At 39.4% G+C, this 20,431-nt stretch overlaps 1 protein-coding gene across 2 annotated transcripts in view; it reads left to right on the forward strand.

Moving 5' to 3' along the window:
* bma (SCY1-like protein bma) overlaps window positions 1-20,431 on the forward strand; it is a 150,479-nt gene that overhangs the window by 28,056 nt on the left and 101,992 nt on the right. The gene's annotated exons all lie outside the window — the stretch shown is intronic.

Consider the following 20,431-nt stretch of genomic DNA (forward strand, 5'->3'; position numbering starts at 1 on the left):
AAGTATATAGCCTGACCTCTTTGTGTAAATGAAACTCTGAATCCTTTGAACAAAAACTCCATAATTTCTAGAAACCATCGTATAAAATTTAATTTGAAATTACTTATTAAATTAGTTCGAAATATAATATATTCTTGCCCAAAAATGTTTGGTATAATATCAAACTTATCTATTTAACTTCTCTTAATTTTCCGATATTTTTAATTATTTTTCGGTTCATTGTTCTTCGCAGTAGCGTCGCTAGGGTTTGAAATTTGGGGGGGCTAAATCTGGGCAAACTATTTCAAAGTTATTATAAGAACTTAATATAAACAAGATGGCCCAAGGGCTGGGACTTAATAGTAGCCACATCGTTATCTGTTTAATTGGCACATAAATAAAAAGAAAAAAATTCAAAGACCCTAAACAAAAAATCAGAAGTGTCCGACCCCACAGTGGTAGCGTGTCTTACTGCTGCCAGCCGGGTTCAATTCCCGGGTGCGGTGTGAAAAATGTTTTTAATTAAAATAAAATCTCTAACTGATCTCAGCTAACACTATTGGTTCCATTTAAGCTAAAATCTGACGATAACGAAAGTGAAAACCCCCGCAAGTACTACTACGGCTCGGGTCAAACTAAGAGCCTATCGTATACTACGATGTGGCTAAAAATTGCATAATGGGTTCTTTGGAAAATGTGTAGACCTTTAAAACTATCCGTAAATTTGTGTCAACGTGAAATTATTCGTATTTTAAAGATGTACAACCTTTTATTGATAAGGACTACGGAACCGATTATGAAGGATTTTCACTCGTCTTAGCAGAAGTGAGATGAGACTTGAAGTACTGAGCTAACCAAATTCTTCACTCGGCGAAAGTGAATATTCTTGATAACACACCAACGGTTGGCCCTCTGGTAGCGGTTTCAGAATTTCCCCTCCAAAACGTGAGACGCTGGCAGTGGTAGACGGCCGAACTAGATTCAAGGAGCCGCGTCCGTGTTCCGCAGCTTTAGAACGAGGGGAAGGGGGTAGGAAATTTTTTGGAACTCGACCAATCTTTTTCTCTCTAGCGAAGGCGCGATGGAAGCGGCATAAAATCCTCAAATTTGTTCACTAGTGCCAGGATCTATTACCAATGCTAGAGCCCTTCACTTCTAGTCTCATCTCACTTCTGGTCTTAGGTTTATTTTTAGATTTGGTTAGCTTTTAGTCCACACTATTGGGACTCCCTTCGAAAGAACATGAAACATTTTACTTGTCTTCATCTGTTTTTTTCTTCAAAATTTTACTGTTTGATATTGAAAATTTTTTAAATATTGCTACAGTATTTTAGGTTGCTAACATCAATTTTTTGGTAGGGTTTACGGATTATTTTGGGGGGGCTAGCGACGCCACTGGTTCTTCGAATTCCAGACGAAACTAAAACGGACTTAGACGCGAAGTAAAGCATTTTATTGATTTAAGACCCGGGTTCCACTGGATCAATTTCGAGGGGAATTTTCGGGATATCTAGGGCCCTTTTTGGGACGCAACCGTAAGCCTTTAGTTTTGCTAGATTTTCTAGGGACAAAAGGCAACAAATTTTAACGAAATAACAGGGGGGAGATATATATATCTACACGATTCGCGTCTTTGAAAACGTTAAGCCTTTGTCATTTTTGGAAATTCCGGGTAATTTCCAGGGATTTGGGAACAAGAACACCAAGTGCATGCTGGTCTATATGCAGGGGGGGGGGTCAACTCGGTTAAGACAAAACGCGCGCGCGAGAAGCAACCCACTTTATAATGAGATGTCATTCTTGTCAAAAAACATTTTTCCAGGGACCTTTTCCCAACAATTAAACTAAACTTGATGCATTAAACGGCTGACTTTTATGTTCTTAATTTTAAATAATCTGTCACTGCTCTCTTCCGCCCACCCAAGAAATATTTCTAACAAAAATTCTTGACAGGACAGAGTTTTCTGCCACTGAGGAGTTCTTTCGCGAGACTTTAAGCCTCAATTGATTTCCAATCGTTTCTAAGCCTAATTCGTTTCATATCCCAAAGTTAAGCCTATTTTACTCTCGATTTTAAGCTTAAGTTTATTCTCAAATGAAAGCCTTATTTATTCCCTACAGTAAAGCCTAATTTACACTAATTACCCTTAACATTAAGCCTAATTTACACTAATTACCCTTAACATTAAGCCCTGTAGTTTACTCTTAACCGTAAGCCCTAGTTTACTCTCATCACTCTTAACCTTTAGCCCTAGTTTACTCTCATCACTCTTAACCTTAAGCCCTAGTTTACTCTCATCACTCTTAACCTTAAGCCCTAGTTTACTCTCATCACTCTTAACCTTAAGCCCTAGTTTACTCTCATCACTCTTAACCTTAAGCCCTAGTTTACTCTCATCACTCTTAACCTTAAGCCCTAGTTTACTCTCATCACTCTTAACCTTAAGCCCTAGTTTACTCTCATCACTCTTAACCTTAAGCCCTAGTTTACTGTCATCACTCTTAACCTTAAGCCCTAGTTTACTGTCATCACTCTTAACCTTAAGCCCTAGTTTACTCTCATCACTCTTAACCTTAAGCCCTAGTTTACTCTCATCACTCTTAACCTTTAGCCCTAGTTTACTCTCATCACTCTTAACCTTTAGCCCTAGTTTACTCTCATCACTCTTAACCTTTAGCCCTAGTTTACTCTCATCACTCTTAACATTAAGCCTAATTCTTTCACCACACAGACTGAAGATGCCTTGAGAAAGATTCTAAAAGTGAAAACCCATTTGACTTAAGGTGATCATTTAGGCCTAGGGCTATATTTTAGACTTCTTTTGAATCTAGAGATATTCAAGAATCGGGCGGAATTCATATTAAATTTCGAGGCTAAAGGAGATACCTTTTTTCTCCCCCAAACACACAGAGTACCCTGCGAACTTGTCTAGATCTTTCAAGTCTCTGAACGTTGAACCATGCAACCATCTTTATTTAAACCTCTTTTGAAAAGATAGTGTGTGCGTGGAAACGCGTTGGTTTTTTTTGTGCTTTTCTTTCTCTATCGAGTTATTCATTCAACTGGCGTATCCAGGAAAACTCCCCCCATTTTTCAAAAAGACTTTAAAAAGCGATAACCGCGAAACGGAATTTACCCAAGAAATCCCCGAAAAGTCAACTTTGTTGCATGCTGAGAACTGCAGAGATGCGAGCGTGTGCCGCTTTCACTGTATACTTAAGACTACTATGCCTATAGAGTAAATCCAAATGGAAAGGAAAAATATAGAATAGTTCCTTTATTTGGTTGACTCGGAAAAAACCATAAGTCTTTTCCTCTCAAATTGGGTGGTGGCCAGCTCGCCCTGCTCACGAGTGTTTTAGATGGTAGACGACACTGTTTGGAAGTGGATTCGTGGCCACGATAAAAAAAATATGGAAGATGTTCGGAATATGAAGTAAAATAGATCATGGAATCGGTCTTAACTATAGAGACCATAAGTTTGTAAGGTATGTTCCATAAGTATGACGCTATCTATGCATCGTAATGCTAGAGACTTGCAGCTCGATCTAGTTTGAGAACGACAAGCGAGAATTGCAGACTACACTCGGTTAATTTTGCAGGACTTCCATCTTCCTATTTAGTCTGTACTAAGCCTTTGACAGCGCCTCAACAGGCGTCGCTTTACCTCGAATCTGTGACCTACTTCAATCAATTCATGACAAGCTCCAGTTTGTAACCAGTGACAAACTTAAGGAACATAGCTTATGAACTTATGATAGGAAGAGTGAAGTTATTTACTATTTCACAAATGAATTTACTTCAATTACATGAACTTTTATTTCAAACTGTGATCACGGAAGACTATTTGCCGACAGATGGAATCTTTAAAGGGGGTATATCTGAGGCTTGTTTAGAATCGAGGGCGACAGGGGATATGGTCTGCAAGGATATCCTATAGGAAGTTTACCGATTTCAGTTTTTTCTTCCTTTCTTTTGTGGATTTCCTTGGGCGAAATAAATATATATTTCTTCCATCGGATTCCCTGACTGTTTTTCGTGATTCGAATAATATAAAGTAAGAAGTTAGGAACTTGGTGGACCGTGAAATGTCTTTCTCTCTTCAATTTTCGATACGGTTGGTTATGGCAGAAGGGGATAATGGAAGAAGGATGACACTCTGTATCCTCTTAATACTTTAGTTGTGTAACATGATTCTTCCCAGGCTTAATTATGCACCATTTTTGTTTGCTCTCCTGCATGCTCATCAAACTTCAGATGGCATCGCACCGTATAGTGAATTCTATAATTGTTTGGTTTTTACTAAATCCTCAGCAATCAACCTACAAAACTTGATTGTCTTGACGTGGGACAACAATCCACAAGCGCAAGCATTGCGCCTTGGCAAATAATTAAGTCTTTGTTAATAGATTAACGATGAGGGAACTATTTATTGCGTATGTGATTCGGTTTAGTAACCTTGATTCAAATGTTAATACGATGTTGGAAAGAATCATGTTACAATTTCTCTCCTTTGTGGTACACTTCTCTCGAAGAGAAGTATTATATACTTTTGGTTATGGGGCTATGAAAACCCCCATGAGAGAAAACCCACGGAACGGAAACCGAAACTTCATTTTATTTTCGAATTTAAACTGTAGGTAATAGATAGATATCTTCTTTGTGGCGTTCAAAGCCTAAAGCTGCTCTGAGATTTTCTAGAGTAATTGTTTACGGGGTTAACCCTATTTGAAATTATCTTCCTTTATAAATCGTAACAGATCTTATTTACATATATTTCAGGCAATAAGTCACTTCGCTTCAATTGTTCCTTTTGTTTAAATTTCCAGTAGCCTATAGCTCCAATTCGAGGATTCCCAAGGTCTGATTCCTGATGCTTTTAAACTCTAATGGGGCCTAAAATTTGGAGAACCTGGCGTGTATGATGGTGTAGTGTTGTACTTGTACCTACGCATGTAGTAGTACGCAATTAATTTTCGTACTCTTTAGCAGTGAGCTAGTTCCTTATCATATAACATCCATAGTCGTTTCACGAACTGAGGATAAAGGCGGGAAGCAGAAATGGCGGGTTATTTCATACCATTAAGGTATCTATACAATATTTCCCGCATTTTTCCTAAGCCTATTCTGATATTCTACATGGACAAACCTTATACCTCTCATCTTTCTCCGCACGAGAAAAGAGAGCATTCCCTATTATATACGCGTTGTATTCGTGAATTTCAGGAAAAGGAAGGATATCCATTAACTAAGCCTTGTTGCTAGGCTTCCGTTGTATTAATTGGGTTATTACGAACGTTTCCCGCCCGTTTTCCTTCGTAGGAACCCTCTTAATATCGTCTTTCCCCGGCCTCTAAATGATTTTCTGCTTCTGACATTCCGCCAGTCTTTTGTCTTCTATCGCTGGCAAAGGCCCTAGCTACAAAACGAAGTCCGTGCTCTAGTTTCTGACCCCATATTTTGCCTCTTCTCTTGATGACCACCCGACACCTATTCACGTTTCTCTACACCGATCAAGTATAGCCATCCAACAGCTGGCGGTAAAATTGGTGGAGATATGTCTCCGAATTAAAGCATTACCGCCGAAGGATTACAAAGATCATTAAGCCTAGGCTAATTGATGATTACATTTCAAATTAGCACTTGTAAAAATTAGAATTGAGAACCTTTACCTAAATCGTATAAGGAAACTTCTAAAATTTGAAAAATAATATGAAATCTGTGGAATATAACCTCGTTTGTATTAGACGCACCAATTGCGTTGCTAAGCCTAATCGTAAATCGAAGAATTTAGAACCTTTACCATAATCGTTGGGAATGTTCTAAAATTGGAAGCATTCGTATTATAACGAAATTTGTTGCTGTGGAATATGACCTCCAATGAATTTTGTGCCAATTTTCTTGCTCATACCCTAATCGTCAATCGAACTATACCCAGACTATAAACCCCTAAATTCACTTTCTCTCCCATTTCGGTACAAAGCCTAACAGGTGATGAAAGCTTCATTAAGCAACCGAGCGCGTGCATTTCGCAATTGTTCGTCCGTATTCTAATGCCGAATTGAATAAAAGACTCATTACACCGACTTCCAAGGATTGACTGCACGGTTTGGGTTTATTCAGGGGAAAAACTGTACAAACGAAAACGAAGCTTAATTGAAGAGAGTCGTATATAGGGTTTCGGATGTTGTATTGTAATGTAAAGGATCACGAAATGCGCCGAGGAGCTCGGGATGTATAGAACTGGTTTAAATTTTGGTAAGGAATTTCGCGGGTAAATTAACGCCTCTTCCTTCTAGAATAATGTTAGGAGGTATGTATAAATTACTGGGTCGCTTGCGAAATTCGAGATCTCTTCTATGTAGGCCCGACTTTCCCCTTTTCTGAAGATATAGTTGGAAGAACAAGGAACTAGCTAGTGCTGGCTGAAGAGACGTAGAAATTAGAGCGGGAAAACTAGCCCTAACAAAATTTGCGTAAGAATTAGGGGAGATTCCCCACTAGTTCAGTTTCGCAGGTGTATATTTTCGATGTAAAAAAAGGGGTAGGCAACTCATATACAAGAGGGTTGACATATTGCCGTCCGTCTCTGCGCACTCTCATGATACAAAACGACTACAGCGCAGGCGCCAAACAGCGAGATGGAAGGCAAAGTTTTACCACCGACTCTTTCCCCTCTTAGTTAAAATGAAATGGTCTATTGCTCTCTTTCTGGCTTTACCTTAACATTTTTCCTAGTTTTTATTGTACAATCTTATGCATTTATTTCTTTAACTCTTCACTTATTGGGACCCTGCGCGCAATCACAATTAGCGCGAAAGAAGTGTTGCTTATACATCCTTAAGCCTAACTTACCCCCTTATCTCTGTTACATTACAGAGCTATTACTACGCATTACCAATACATTCTCTTTAATGTAATGACTCCGAAATGTCGTACTCATCTCATTTGCGAAGAGGAGAACCGTAGCTCTCAGCGTGCTGGCCGTATAACATTGCTTATGTCCTTTCCCGGTAGATACCGGACCGGTTTCTAAGGGAACAATTAACTCGATGGACATCATTTAGTCCCTGAGAACCGTCGTGTGTGACCTTTTAATCCATTATAGGGAAAGCTTTTGCCCAGTGACCCTTCCCTTCCACCCTTTTTCCCCATCACTAAGCCCAACCTAAAGACCTGACCTCCCTCGTGACGTAGGTACGTGACCCTTCTTCCAAATAACCGCGCATCGGAAATAAACAGCCGAGCTGTAAGAAAAGTGAGAGAAAATTTTCGGTCATTTTACCCTTCCTAGAAAGTATATTCCACTTCCTATTCCCTATCGTAATGACCCGGTTAACCTTTTTCCGGCAACAAAAACACTTTTACCCAATCAACAATCGATTTTGACCTTCCACACACACACAAACTCTTCATCTGCTTTTTTCTTTAACCAAGGCTTAGCCCGAAACCCTTTCTCTAATATTTCGATTGACAGCTTAGATGTATTAATAATTGGGGTTACTAGATTAACGTCTCGTAAAGGTACCTGCCACCGTTCATTTAGAAATAATCATTGATTATCTACTAAATCATGGGAGTGATGTGGGTAGTGGGCTTAAACGGAAACGGAAGTGGTTCCCGATTCAGTTTCATTCGCCATGACGACGAAATTAACCAATGAAACACCACCGGAAATGACTATCTTTTGTAGGGGAAGTTACTTCCGTTCCTAAATTTAACCAATTGGGGTTAAGGGATTAAAGGTTAAGGAGGAAAACGGCCATGACGCCGAAATTAACCAATGATTTACCACCGGAAATGACTATATTTGTAGTGGGACCAATTCAACCAATTCGGGTTAAGGGTTAAAGGTTATGGAGGAAAAACAACTGCGTTCAGTGAATAATCCAGTAACGTTAGTTATTTATACATCCATGGTGACAGGTTGGGAACGAATGATTTCACACGATCAAGGCTTAATAATAATAGGTTTTCTTTGGTTGGAAATTATTTATTAATGATTATAAATGAGTTATATTTTTATTCCTCCTTTCTTACTGGCCAGTAGCAATAGTACGAGAATTTAATTTGTGGGGAATTAACTTTTGGTGGATGATGTTAATGATTGAAAAGGCGATTATTGTAATGCAAGGCTTAAATTAGATTTCGCGCGTGTGGTCACGCGAGGTCCTTAAGCCTTTGTCGAAATTTCTGCACAAATGAAATATTCCTTGATTTGTTTCGCGGTTTCTTTTCTGTCTAGTAAAATAGCCAACATTTAGGAGCAAGAAACTAGGAGTTTATAGGTTTACAGGTTTTATGATTGTTGTACAAAGGTACGCCCATTTTTAAATGAGGGTGCCAAATTGTAGCTAGCGCGGCGGAATAATACAAAATACCAAAAAAAAAAAAAACGGCAAAATCATGCAAACAAAGAAGTGTCGAGAAATGGGACGTTTTTCTACGAACGCCTGTAAAAATGTTTAACACGCTATACATGTCTTCAGCGGAAAAACCAACGAACAAGGGCAAGTTAATTTACTCTTTACAAAAATAAAATATTAGTTTGTGAATTAATTACTTTAAATGCGGTTTAATCATAAAATGAATATGAAAATAGTATAGATAAATATTCTCTAATTAAAATACGCTACGTGTTTCTTACCTAGCGATACAATACATTTAATTATCTTTTCTTTATTTGAAATGGCTCAATTTGCATCTAAATATATTGAGGGAAAGACACATTAACTCGAGTTGTTAGTTTGTTATTAAAACCAATTACGAACAATGCCAATTAATTTGCTGTCTCGGCGCCAACTAGTATAGCGATGAGATGGTGTCTTAGGGAAGAATTCCAATTATAAAAGTTGTTTGAGATCGAAAAAAGGAAAAGAAAATGGACTGGACAGTTAGACTTCATGGGTGTTCTATAACGTTTCGCTCGCGACGATGCGAATTTCATTTAAACTGGTCAGCCAGCCAGCCCTATATTAGTCTGTTGGCGCCTTTCTGTCCGGACTTTTGACAGCAAAAGGATGAACCCAATACCTTCGAAAAATTTTATTTAAAGGCTATGTGAATCATTTCTTTTTAGAAAATGAATCAATAGATACTTGAATAAATTTGTTATTGTTTCAACTTGGAGTTATGATCGTACGCGAGGCGAGGAGAAATAACTTCGCGGTAGGATAGACAACAATATATTTATCTTTGGGTTTTTTGATGAAAACGTCGTCTGCTGCAGCGGCGCATGCACTTATATCAGCTGTTAATCTATTTAGTTAAAATTTAGTCAAGAAGAATATCTAGTTTACTAGGGAGAAGGTATAAATTCGCCACATTTCTAGCCTTATCTGCAGTCCAAACGTAGGTCCGGAGTTAATCCCCGCCTCTAAATTACAACCAGCATCTCATTGGTTCATGAAAACTCAAGTCAGCGCGACGCGAATGACGAAAATTACGTATTTTCCGACTGAGGAGAGGCGAAAAAGCCCGGCCTCCTTTTACGTCCCCCTTGTATTTTAAAAGGGGGACTGGGACTATGGAGCGCGAATATTTAGGCATCTTATACCTTCTCCCAATAATAAACTAGATATCGCTTCTTGCCGACATCTTTTAAAATGGTGGCCCCGAAATGTAACGGAAATTACCTGATAGACAACGCCTCAATCTCTTTTCTGCTAGTTTAAGAAATAATTATTAAAACGGTGTCAGTTAGTCTTAGCAGTATGTAATCGTTCGATTGATATTTGATATTGTTCTGTTCACATTTCCTTTAAACGCTTTTGCAAAACAGAAAAAGAGTTGTGAGCAGCTGATGGCCGGCAACCCTGTATTTCCCTCCTTATTTTCATTTCTAGGGGAGGGGGGGGGTCCCTAGCCGTTTTGGCGGGAAGATAGTAGAGGAGAGCTGGGCGGTGGGGCGGAAGTCGAGGAATTCGCGGTATGACTAGCTATCAACCACCTTTCTAAGAGATGCCATTCTGCCTTCATAAATAAAAAAGTGCAGAATTCGATCTAGGTACTCTCTCCATCTCTTATCTTTCCCAGTCACTCTCTCTCTCTCTCTCTAGACTCATGGCGCTCCTAGCTCTGATGCAGTCTAAACCTAGAAGATTCTGACGTTATTGGTATCCCGAAGGAGAACCTACCCGGGCCACTAAATTCTGGGAATTCCTCAGGGATGATAATAATTGAGAGGGGATTGGAAGAAGCCTGGTCCGAGTACTTGTATGCACAGTACTTCGCGAACAACCAATCAGAGTGTACTTTGACTCACAATCTACGCGTAGGGACACACGGTTACATTTTTATCAGCACATGCTGGTAACAAATATTTACCTTCAATTTCGTGATTTACTTTTTGTAAATTTTGGGGGTGGATTTTCTAAGAGTTTAAGAGTTAAGATGGATTTAGAGTGACGTAACCCATGCTACTTGCTGCACTTAGGGAGATAAAAGGTACCAAACTTGGTTGCCCACTACCACTGGAGTTAATCCCCGCCTCTAAATTATAACCAGCATCTCATTGGTTCTTGAAAACTCACGTCAGCGCGACGCGAATGACGAAAATTCCGTTTTTTCCGAACTGAGGAGAGGCGAAATAGCCCGGCCTCCTTTTACGTCCCCCCCCCCTTGTATTTTGAAAGGGGGACTGGGACTACGGCGCGCGAATGCTTAGGCATCTTAAACCTTCTCCCTAGTAAACTAGACATCGGTTCTTGTTAAAACCTACCCAAAAGCTTAAAAGTAGTCGAACATAAACGCTACACTAGCCCTTTAATAAGCTGATACTTTAGGTGAATTCATTTTTAATATACCCAACGCTTAGTTTAAATATTCTGTCTAAGCTCTCTGCAATTAAGGGAATCCAAACAAACTTGCGTCATCGTAATTTAAGAAACTTAATTAAGACTTTTGGGAGAGGATGTTTAATTTAGTTATTTAGTTTTCATTCCTTGTAATTAATGAGATCTTAGTACGTTCTGGAGGGAAAAACATCGTAATTTGAAAAATATTTCGGTGTCTTTCTATCTGGTTTTATACGTTCCGTTGGTTTTAAATGAACTCTCCTGGGAGAGAATGCGGCTATGCCGGGGATCTTGTCCAGTTTGTCCGAAAGTCGAGTACCATCCTGACTAGCTCGTCACTCAAAGACTTTCCCCCATGGGGTACGTGCCCTTCCCTTCTTTCACGCTGCTTTTTCTTGGTCTAGACAAATTCATCTGTCCATTTAGAGCTGGACAGAAGCCGCGGAATACCCGCACGTTTAAAATAGAAAATGTAGTGTTGGTCAACAAGTATTGATATTCTGATGTTGATGGGTGTATTTGAAGTAGATTGAGTTTAAAAATAGGCTATAAAAGAGATAAGATGGACCAATAATAGGCTCGACGAGATAAGATGGACCAATAATAGGCTCGACGAGATAAGATGGACCAATAATAGGCTCGACGAGATAAAATGGACCAATAATAGGCTAGACGAGATAAGATGGACCAATAATAGGCTAGACGAGATAAGATGGACCAATAATAGGCTAGACGAGATAAGATGGACCAATAATAGGACTAGACGAGATAAGATGGACCAATAATAGGACTAGACGAGATAAGATGGACCAATAATAGGATTAGACGAGATAAGATGGACCAATAATAGGCTAGACGAGATAAGATGGACCAATAATAGGACTAGACGAGATAAGATGGACCAATAATAGGATTAGACGAGATAAGATGGACCAATAATAGGACTAGACGAGATAAGATGGACCAATAATAGGACTAGACGAGATAAGATGGACCAGTAATAGGACTAGACGAGATAAGATGGACCAATAATAGGACTAGACGAGATAAGATGGACCAATGATAGGCTAGTCGAGATAAGATGGACCAATGATAGGCTAGACGAGATAAGATGGACCAATGATAGGATAGACGAGATAAGATGGACCAATAATAGGACTAGACGAGATAAGATGGACCAATAATAGGCTAGACGAGATAAGATGGACCAATAATAGACTAGACGAGATAAGATGGACCAATAATAGGCTAGACGAGATAAGATGGACCAATAATAGGCTAGACGAGATAAGATGGACCAATAATAGGACTAGACGAGATAAGATGGACCAATAATAGGACTAGACGAGATAAGATGGACCAATAATAGGACTAGACGAGATAAGATGGACCAATAATAGGACTAGACGAGATAAGATGGACCAATGATAGGCTAGACGAGATAAGATGGACCAATAATAGGCTAGACGAGATAAGATGGACCAATAATAGGGCTAGACGAGATAAGATGGACCAATAATAGGACTAGACGAGATAAGATGGACCAATGATAGGCTAGACGAGATAAGATGGACCAATAATAGGACTAGACGAGATAAGATGGACCAATAATAGGCTAGACGAGATAAGATGGACCAATAATAGGCTAGACGAGATAAGATGGACCAATAATAGGACTAGACGAGATAAGATGGACCAATAATAGGACTAGACGAGATAAGATGGACCAATAATAGGACTAGACGAGATAAGATGGACCAATAATAGGACTAGACGAGATAAGATGGACCAATAATAGGACTAGACGAGATAAGATGGACCAATAATAGGCTAGACGAGATAAGATGGACCAATAATAGGGCTAGACGAGATAAGATGGACCAATAATAGGGCTAGACGAGATAAGATGGACCAATAATAGGACTAGACGAGATAAGATGGACCAATAATAGGACTAGGCGAGATAAGGTGGACCAATGATAGGCTAGGCGAGATAAGGTGGACCAATGATAGGCTAGGCGAGATAAGGTGGACCAATGATAGGCTAGGCGAGATGAGGTGGACCAATGATAGGCTAGGCGAGATAAGGTGGACCAATGATAGGCTAGACGAGATAAGATGGACCAATGATAGGCTAGAAGTGATAAGATGGACCAATAATAGGCTAGGCGAGATAAGATGGACCAATAATAGGCTAGGCGAGATAAGATGGACCAATAATAGGCTAGGCGAGATAAGATGGACCAATAATAGGCTAGGCGAGATAAGATGGACCAATAATAGGCTAGGCGAGATAAGATGGACCAATAATAGGCTAGGCGAGATAAGATGGACCAATAATAGGCTAGGCGAGATAAGATGGACCAATAATAGGCTAGGCGAGATAAGATGGACCAATAATAGGCTAGGCGAGATAAGATGGACCAATAATAGGCTAGGCGAGATAAGATGGACCAATAATAGGCTAGGCGAGATAAGATGGACCAATAATAGGCTAGGCGAGATAACGTAAGGTCATTAACAGACCAGATGAGATGAGGAAACAAAGATGAATGATATGTCAGAAAATATGTAAACGTCGACAATGAGGTGCAATTATTGTCTTAGTATGACCATGACTCTCATGGGTGCAGCAAGATTAATCTTAACTTTCGTTCCTTACATATCATTAACCATCCATCCATCACTCCAATTTTAAATCTGTCACGCGAAATAATTCTCGCGCACTTCAATGAAAATGAACCCCATCACTTGTTAGTAAACTAATCAGGGATGAAGCAACAACTAACCCCGTTGCTTTTTTTGTCTCCCTCTCTCTCTTTCTCCGATGTCTTTAACTCCACTTACAACATTTTTCGTCCTTCTTCCGTTTTTCACTGTCTTATATTCTGGGTGTCGTCGGTGGCTCTTGGCGTTTTAAAATCCGCCGGATTCTCTTTTAAAAGAGGACGGGAAGATCTTTGTAGCTATAGAGAGAGAGAGCTAGGAGTAATCTAGAGCTAGAAGGCGTTGCTATGGAAACGGTGAAACGGCTCTCATCGCATCCTGTTCCTCTCCGGGCGGCCACCGACACTCTTTTAATGGAATTTGTTTCCTTTTAGGTGAAAGAGGTGTGTGTAGGTGATGGGAGATGGGATGCTGGGTTCAGAAAGGACGATAGAGTGGTGTGGATTTTCGATTGACGATATACGACGAGTGGATCCAGAAAACCGCGATAGATAGACCGATTTTCACCCTCTCTCTCCCTCTTTCTCCATCTCATTCTCGAACGAAAGGGACTTTTCTAATACCACCGACTTTAAATTCATTTTCGACGAAAATCGAGTTTTCAATTCCCCTTGTGTGCGATGCGAACTCGAATTATGTTTATAAGGGAAGTCCAATTAAAGGGGCAACTTAAACTCATTCCGCGATCATACGTAACCAAGAAGTGATATCTAGTTTATTAGGGAGAAGTTTATAAATTGGCCACATTCCAGCTTTATCTCCAGTCCAAACGTAGGTCCGGAGTTAATCCCCGCCTTTAAATTACAACCAGCTTCTCATTGGTTCTTGAAAACTCACGTCGGCGCGACGCGAATGACGAAAATTACGTATTTTCCGACTGAGGAGAGGCGAAATAGCCCGGCCTCCTTTTACGTCCCCCCTTGTATTTTGAAAGGGGGACTAGGACTATGGCGCCCGAATACTGAGGCATCTTAAACCTTCTCCCTAGTAAACTAGATATAGCTTCTTGACGTAACCTAAATTGAAATGGAGGTCATATTTTCTTTTTTGAACTTTTCTTTTCAATTTGTTTGAGAAACGCTTCGGAAAATATTTTCTATTAATTCTCTATATTATATTTCTTTTATGTAAAACACCCTTTGCTAATAGCTATTTAGAATTGAAATACTTCAAAGGGACTTAAAAATAATTGAATAATTCCATCTACTTTCCCTTTGAATTCGATTTCGTCAACGAAATTTATAAAAAGAGATGTATTTCAAATTCTTTTTTCTACTCTTATTTATAGCTTTCAACTTCTACCGATATTAAACTTTACGAGTCGCATCAATGAACGCCCGTAGCGACCCTAGTAAAGGTCGCGCTGTATCTTTCTCAGTTTCTCTACGCTTCGCTACTCTGACCTCTCTCTGGAACATCTTTATTAGGCTATAACTTTAAAAGACAGCCTTTAGCTCGACTCTGCATGGTATGTCCCTATATGTAGGGGGATCTTTATAGCTAAGCCTTGGTCCTACGCAATATTTTCTCTTGACCAAGGGCTCATGCAGCTATTATCTCTACTACTGTATCACTTATTGCTAAACAGGTACACGATGAAAAAGAAAATAACATAGCTAAGCCTAACTCTATCTTTGTAAGGTCTACTTTTTTAGGCTTAACTTGAATTGACGCTCAAATCGGTCTCTGCAGCGAGCTACTTAAATTCTGATGGGTTAGGGTTAGCACGCTGTGGGTTTTAAGGCAATGTTTGTCGCCGGCGAGGTGGGTCAATCTTTAGAATCAACAAAAAAAAGTTGAAAGAGGTTATCAGAATGTGTATCTATCAAATGAGATGAGTGCTTTTGAGATTAAACTCCATTGGCTTTGACATTTTCGCGGGAAATCTTAAACCATTTATAAAATGGATCCCTTGAGAGTTGAGACGCTTTTAAAGATTCACGGTCTGTGGAGGACGGCTTTAAACGTCGTGTAGTCGTCTCAAATTACGCGATACGTTTTAAATACAAAGTTATTAACTATCTCCCGAAGCTGTTTCCGAATACTTTCCTACACCTGTGGTAAGACTTAATGCGCCTGACAAAATTCCAGACTCTATTAAGGAGTCTAAGCGGCGTTACTAGAACTAATTTTACAGTTAAAATACGCTAGTTAAACCTTGCCAAGTGCATTAAATGCTTATCAATTAGTTCCTATATCTGTCGTCTGGTAAGATTGGTAACTTTAGTGGCCTTCCCAGCACATAACACGTCGTCAGCCAACATAAAATCCAAACTAAGCAGACGACAGCAAGGTATTCACACCGCCATTAAAGGTGCAGCCACGTATTGGTCGAATCAAAACTTCAATTCTCTCTCCCTCTCCATTGCTCTTGGTCTTCCCTTAATTTTCAAGCTTACTTGTGGAATAGCAGCGAAAGACCAAGATAGGATGAGGTGATTCCAAAGGTTGGAAGGGATGAGGATGGCTTAAAGATCGCTCCATCCATCGAGGGTGGGAATTTTATCGATTTACTTTATGGGAAGAGGAGAGAAAGAGACAGAAGGATGAGAGGATCTAGGAGGATGAAGGAGAAGGTGTAGAAATAATACACTGTGAGATTTCCAGTTTTTCCTGTCGGAGGCAATGTGATGGGAGTGTGTAAGATCTCTGCTGCGCAACAGTTCGATCTATAAATAAATGTATCATTGTGGACCTTGTTCATCTGTTGCCAACAAAGTCAGTTCATATTTTGCAGCGCAAACTACGCATTTTTCAAAAATCGCGCCAAACCTGGCGTTACGTCATGTATAGCTACATCTGGCGATGCTATTCACGCTGGAAAAAGCATACGCAACGCTAGTGTGTAGTACGCTTTAGGGTTAAACGCGGTACATTTGTCAATTTTGATCTTATATTTCGCGGGAAAAGTCCTCCCCCATGATAGTCACGTGGCTGCTCGTTTAAACTGAAAGACGCTTCTTGTACCAGTCCCACGAACGCAAAGAGAAAACGCGCCAGTTGTCTCGGTGTGTATTTTTGCTTCTCCTTCTCATTCTTCCTCTTAGATAGAAGTGGTACTTGTTTCACTTGTTGGACTCTAGGGTTGGGGCTGGCGGCCGCGAAATGCAGAAATAGCTCGGGCCGAACAACACTCATTAATGGGATGGAGAGAGAGTGTGTAGGGGTGGGAAAAGAGGAGAAATACGATGGATGCCCCTCTGTAGAATAGGAAGAAACCCAGAAAAGGATAGAATGAAGTAGAAGCAAAAAAAGAAAGGTGATGTTATCGGGCTTCCAAATTTAAATGACTAGAAAACAGTTGGTTTTTTTTTTTCTTTTCTTCTTTTTTAGTTTTTCTATTGATTCTTTGAGTGAATTGAGATTGTAGCCGTATTGCGTAGGATAGATGATGGTGTGCTTATAATTAGAGTTTATTTAATCACTAGCTTTTACGCAGCGATGACTTAACCCAGTTTGATGATTAGTTTTTAATTGACCTTGCAAAGTCACCAGTCCTCCAAAGTCCTTTTGTTTTAAGCCAAATCATAAGTTCATAAGATATGTTCCATAAGTTTGACACTGGTTACAAACTGGAGCTTGTAATGAAGTGATTGATGTAGGTCATAGATTCTCGTAAAGTGACGCCTGGTGAGTTGCTTTCAAAGGCTTAGTACAGACTAAATAGGAAGATGGAAGTCCTGCAAAACTAACCGAGTGTAGTCAATTCTCGCTTGTCGTTCTCGAACTAGTTCTCAGTATGTTTCTTCCAGTAGGAAGTATAGGAAGTGTCATACTTATGGAACATATCTTATAAACTTATGTTCATAACGTCTTTGTTATCTACATACCAGTCAATGTTTCGTCTTAAGACAAAACAAGGTGACCTAACACCAAAAGTTCTCTATTTGAGCCCCTACCTTTTAAAGATATTTAAAGGTCATGATGAATTCCGATTTTAAAAACTCCATTTTTGACCAGAGATATTTGGGGTCAAGGATAACCTTTGCGCAAGGCGCGTTTTAATTCGTTAAGCGCATGCTTGAAATACCTGGTTGGTTTTAATTGTATTTGAGTTTTCATAAGCTAGAATTTGAATTTATTATTCAGAATTATCAAGAAAAGTTTAATGAATAAGTTTCTAATCAGCGTGTTTTAAAAAATGTCGGTTAAATCTGCCGCTAAGGTAAACATATTGGAAAAAAAAGAGTTCTTCCTTTATCATTTATGCAAACACAACAAATAATGATGATAAAAAAACCTATGGTTGATGTTTATAACAAACACTTTTTGACAGACTTTTAATCAACCAATTTGTTACTATTATTTTGATTCTTTTTTGTAAAATGAAAAAAATTCAAACGAAGTATATTTCTCGAAAAGGTAGACTTCTTTGTGACTCGAATCACACGTGTTTCAAAAATAAAAGCAGAAGCCCTTATATCTTTTGTCATTGTGATATAGAAGTGGATTATTTGAAGTAAATCATTTGCTTAGGGTGCTAGTTAACAAGATATGTTCCATACTACCTATACTTCGCAATGTTAGAGACTTACAACTCGAGCTAGTTCGAGAACGACAAGCGAGAATTGACTACACTAGGTTAATTTTGCAGGACTTCCATCTTCCTATTTAGTCTGTACTAAATCTTTGACAACGCCTCACCAGGCGTCGCTTTACCTCGAATCTACGATCTACCTCACTCCATGACAAGCTCCAGTTTGTAACCAGTGACAAACTTATGAAACATATCTTATGAACTTAAGATAATTATAATATTCTCCCTTGCACCTTCGTCCAATTTACTTCTGGTAATTGTGAAGTTGACTTGAAATGCGCTAGCTAGAAACAGCAGTGCGCCTCTTGGACTATTCTATATACCTAGCCTAAACTGGCAGAGTCTTGTCTCTTCGCGTTTCTCGTTAATTAGAGCTGACGGCTTTTAAAATGACCGTCCCTAGCTTGCCACCACCGGTGGTGGGTGCGTGGACTTTCGAATTGACGCCAATTATAGCAAGTACGTCGCTCCTTGTAGCGCTCAGCACGCGTCTAAAACTCTTTTGTCTAGATGAAGAAGAGAGTCAGCTATAGGGAGGAACGGATGCAAAATGAGGGTTTAATAATGTTAAGCGAACCTTTAAAAGTTGCTGCTCTTCAACCCAACTCTCCCGTCGCAACCCCTGTTAACTATTTTGCTCCGCGGTTAAGAACCACCACCCCCCCCTCCATGCAAAGGCCCGTACTTCAATCGCCATTTTGTCGATATCATTAATTTTCACCTCTTTGTGTAATCTTCTTTGGAGGCGCCTCCCACGGTGTCGAGGTTAGCCTTTGACCTAAATACTTTAGACAATAGCGTGCTTGACCTTATATATAACCAAGAAGGGATATCTAGTTTATTAGGGAGAAGGTTTAAGATGCCTAAGTATTCGCGCGCCATAGTCCCAATCCCCCTTTCAAATTACAAGGGGGGACGTAAAAGGAGGCCGCAGGCTATTTCGTCTCTCCTCAGTCGGAAAATATGTAATTTTCGTCATTCGCGTCGCGCTGACGTGAGTATTCAAGGACCAATGAGATACTGGTTGTAATTTAGAGGCGGGGATTAACTCCGGATCTACGTTTGGACTGGAGATAAAACTGGAAATGCGGCGAATTTTTACCTTCTTCCTAGTAAACTAGATATCACTTCTTGATATATAGTTAAAATGCCAGGGTCTAGAGTACTCGGGTCTTTTAAACGCTAGGGCTAGATACCACCAGAAGTCTAAGCACATTTGAATGGACCGAAAACTGCAGCGCAAACTTCCCCTTCAAGTGTCATTGGGTCAAGAGGTATACAATGGAACTTTACCTTGAAAAGTTTTTCTTTCGTATAGTTGGACACATTTGAAGTTCTCTAATTATATTTAGTAGAGTTTAGGTTTAGTGGGTATTTCTGTGTTATACAGGTATGGGTAATGCCCATTATAGCTAATGACTGTAAAGAGGACCAGGTTGGGTCACGGTCGTTCGTGGTTTTGTGTGGATGTTGTTACCTCGTGGGAGTATTAGTTAATGGGATTGAGTTTATATACATTTCCCGCCATTTTCTATCCCCCTCCCTTCCCCCCGTTATGGAAGAGCGTGTCATGTATATGGTGTTTATGTCAAGTTGGATATATCAAATATACCCTCAAAGAGAGATATGCTAGGGCAATGGTGAGTTCGAATAGATGGTTTGTAATTTGTATTATTCTCAATCTCATTAATAATGGTCTTTTCGGTCGACCGTATAATATTGTCACGTGACGTTGGTAAAACGCGCGAATCATAAGCAGTTTTAGCGGCATTGGCATCACCGGCACCCTATTTCTAAATTCACACTGACGTTCCGAATGAAGCATATATAGCGAACGTATAACTAATGCTTTTAGTAAAATTAGAATCGGTGCAAAATTATTACTGAGTAGTAAAATTCAACCTTTGAAAGCAAAGAGCTGAATGATGAAAATACAAGTTCTCTAATTTAAAGAGTAACGGGTTTCTAAGGTTGAACTATACGTTATACATGGTTTTCACTAAACATAAAGGGTTTTTGCTCTTCTACCAATGAAGCTAAGAGACTAACAAGAGAGAAAGGCTATAGCAGTTCAGTTTGAATCAATATTTGAGTAACTCGGTTGGCTAACAGATGACCTGACAACACTGCAATGAAATTTTAAGCTATGAGAGGGGGGAGGAATTTTCTCTAACCCCTTTAATTAAGTTTCAGGTAATTGAAACACGTATAAGCTTTAAATTTCCGGTTATGTGTCATATTTAATTTTTTGGGGGGAAATTAGTTTTTATTTTAAGAAATTATAATTAAAAAACATTTTGGTTAATTTTTGGATTACGTCTAGCCTATAGTAGTTCTAGTATCTATAGACACAATAGCGTTAATATGCCTGTTTATTGGGAAAGAAATGGG

This window comes from Phalangium opilio, unplaced genomic scaffold, assembly GCF_054372755.1.
Source record: "Phalangium opilio isolate 3A_F unplaced genomic scaffold, DU_Popi_V2 ptg000003l_1, whole genome shotgun sequence".
Classification (NCBI taxonomy): domain Eukaryota; kingdom Metazoa; phylum Arthropoda; class Arachnida; order Opiliones; family Phalangiidae; genus Phalangium; species Phalangium opilio.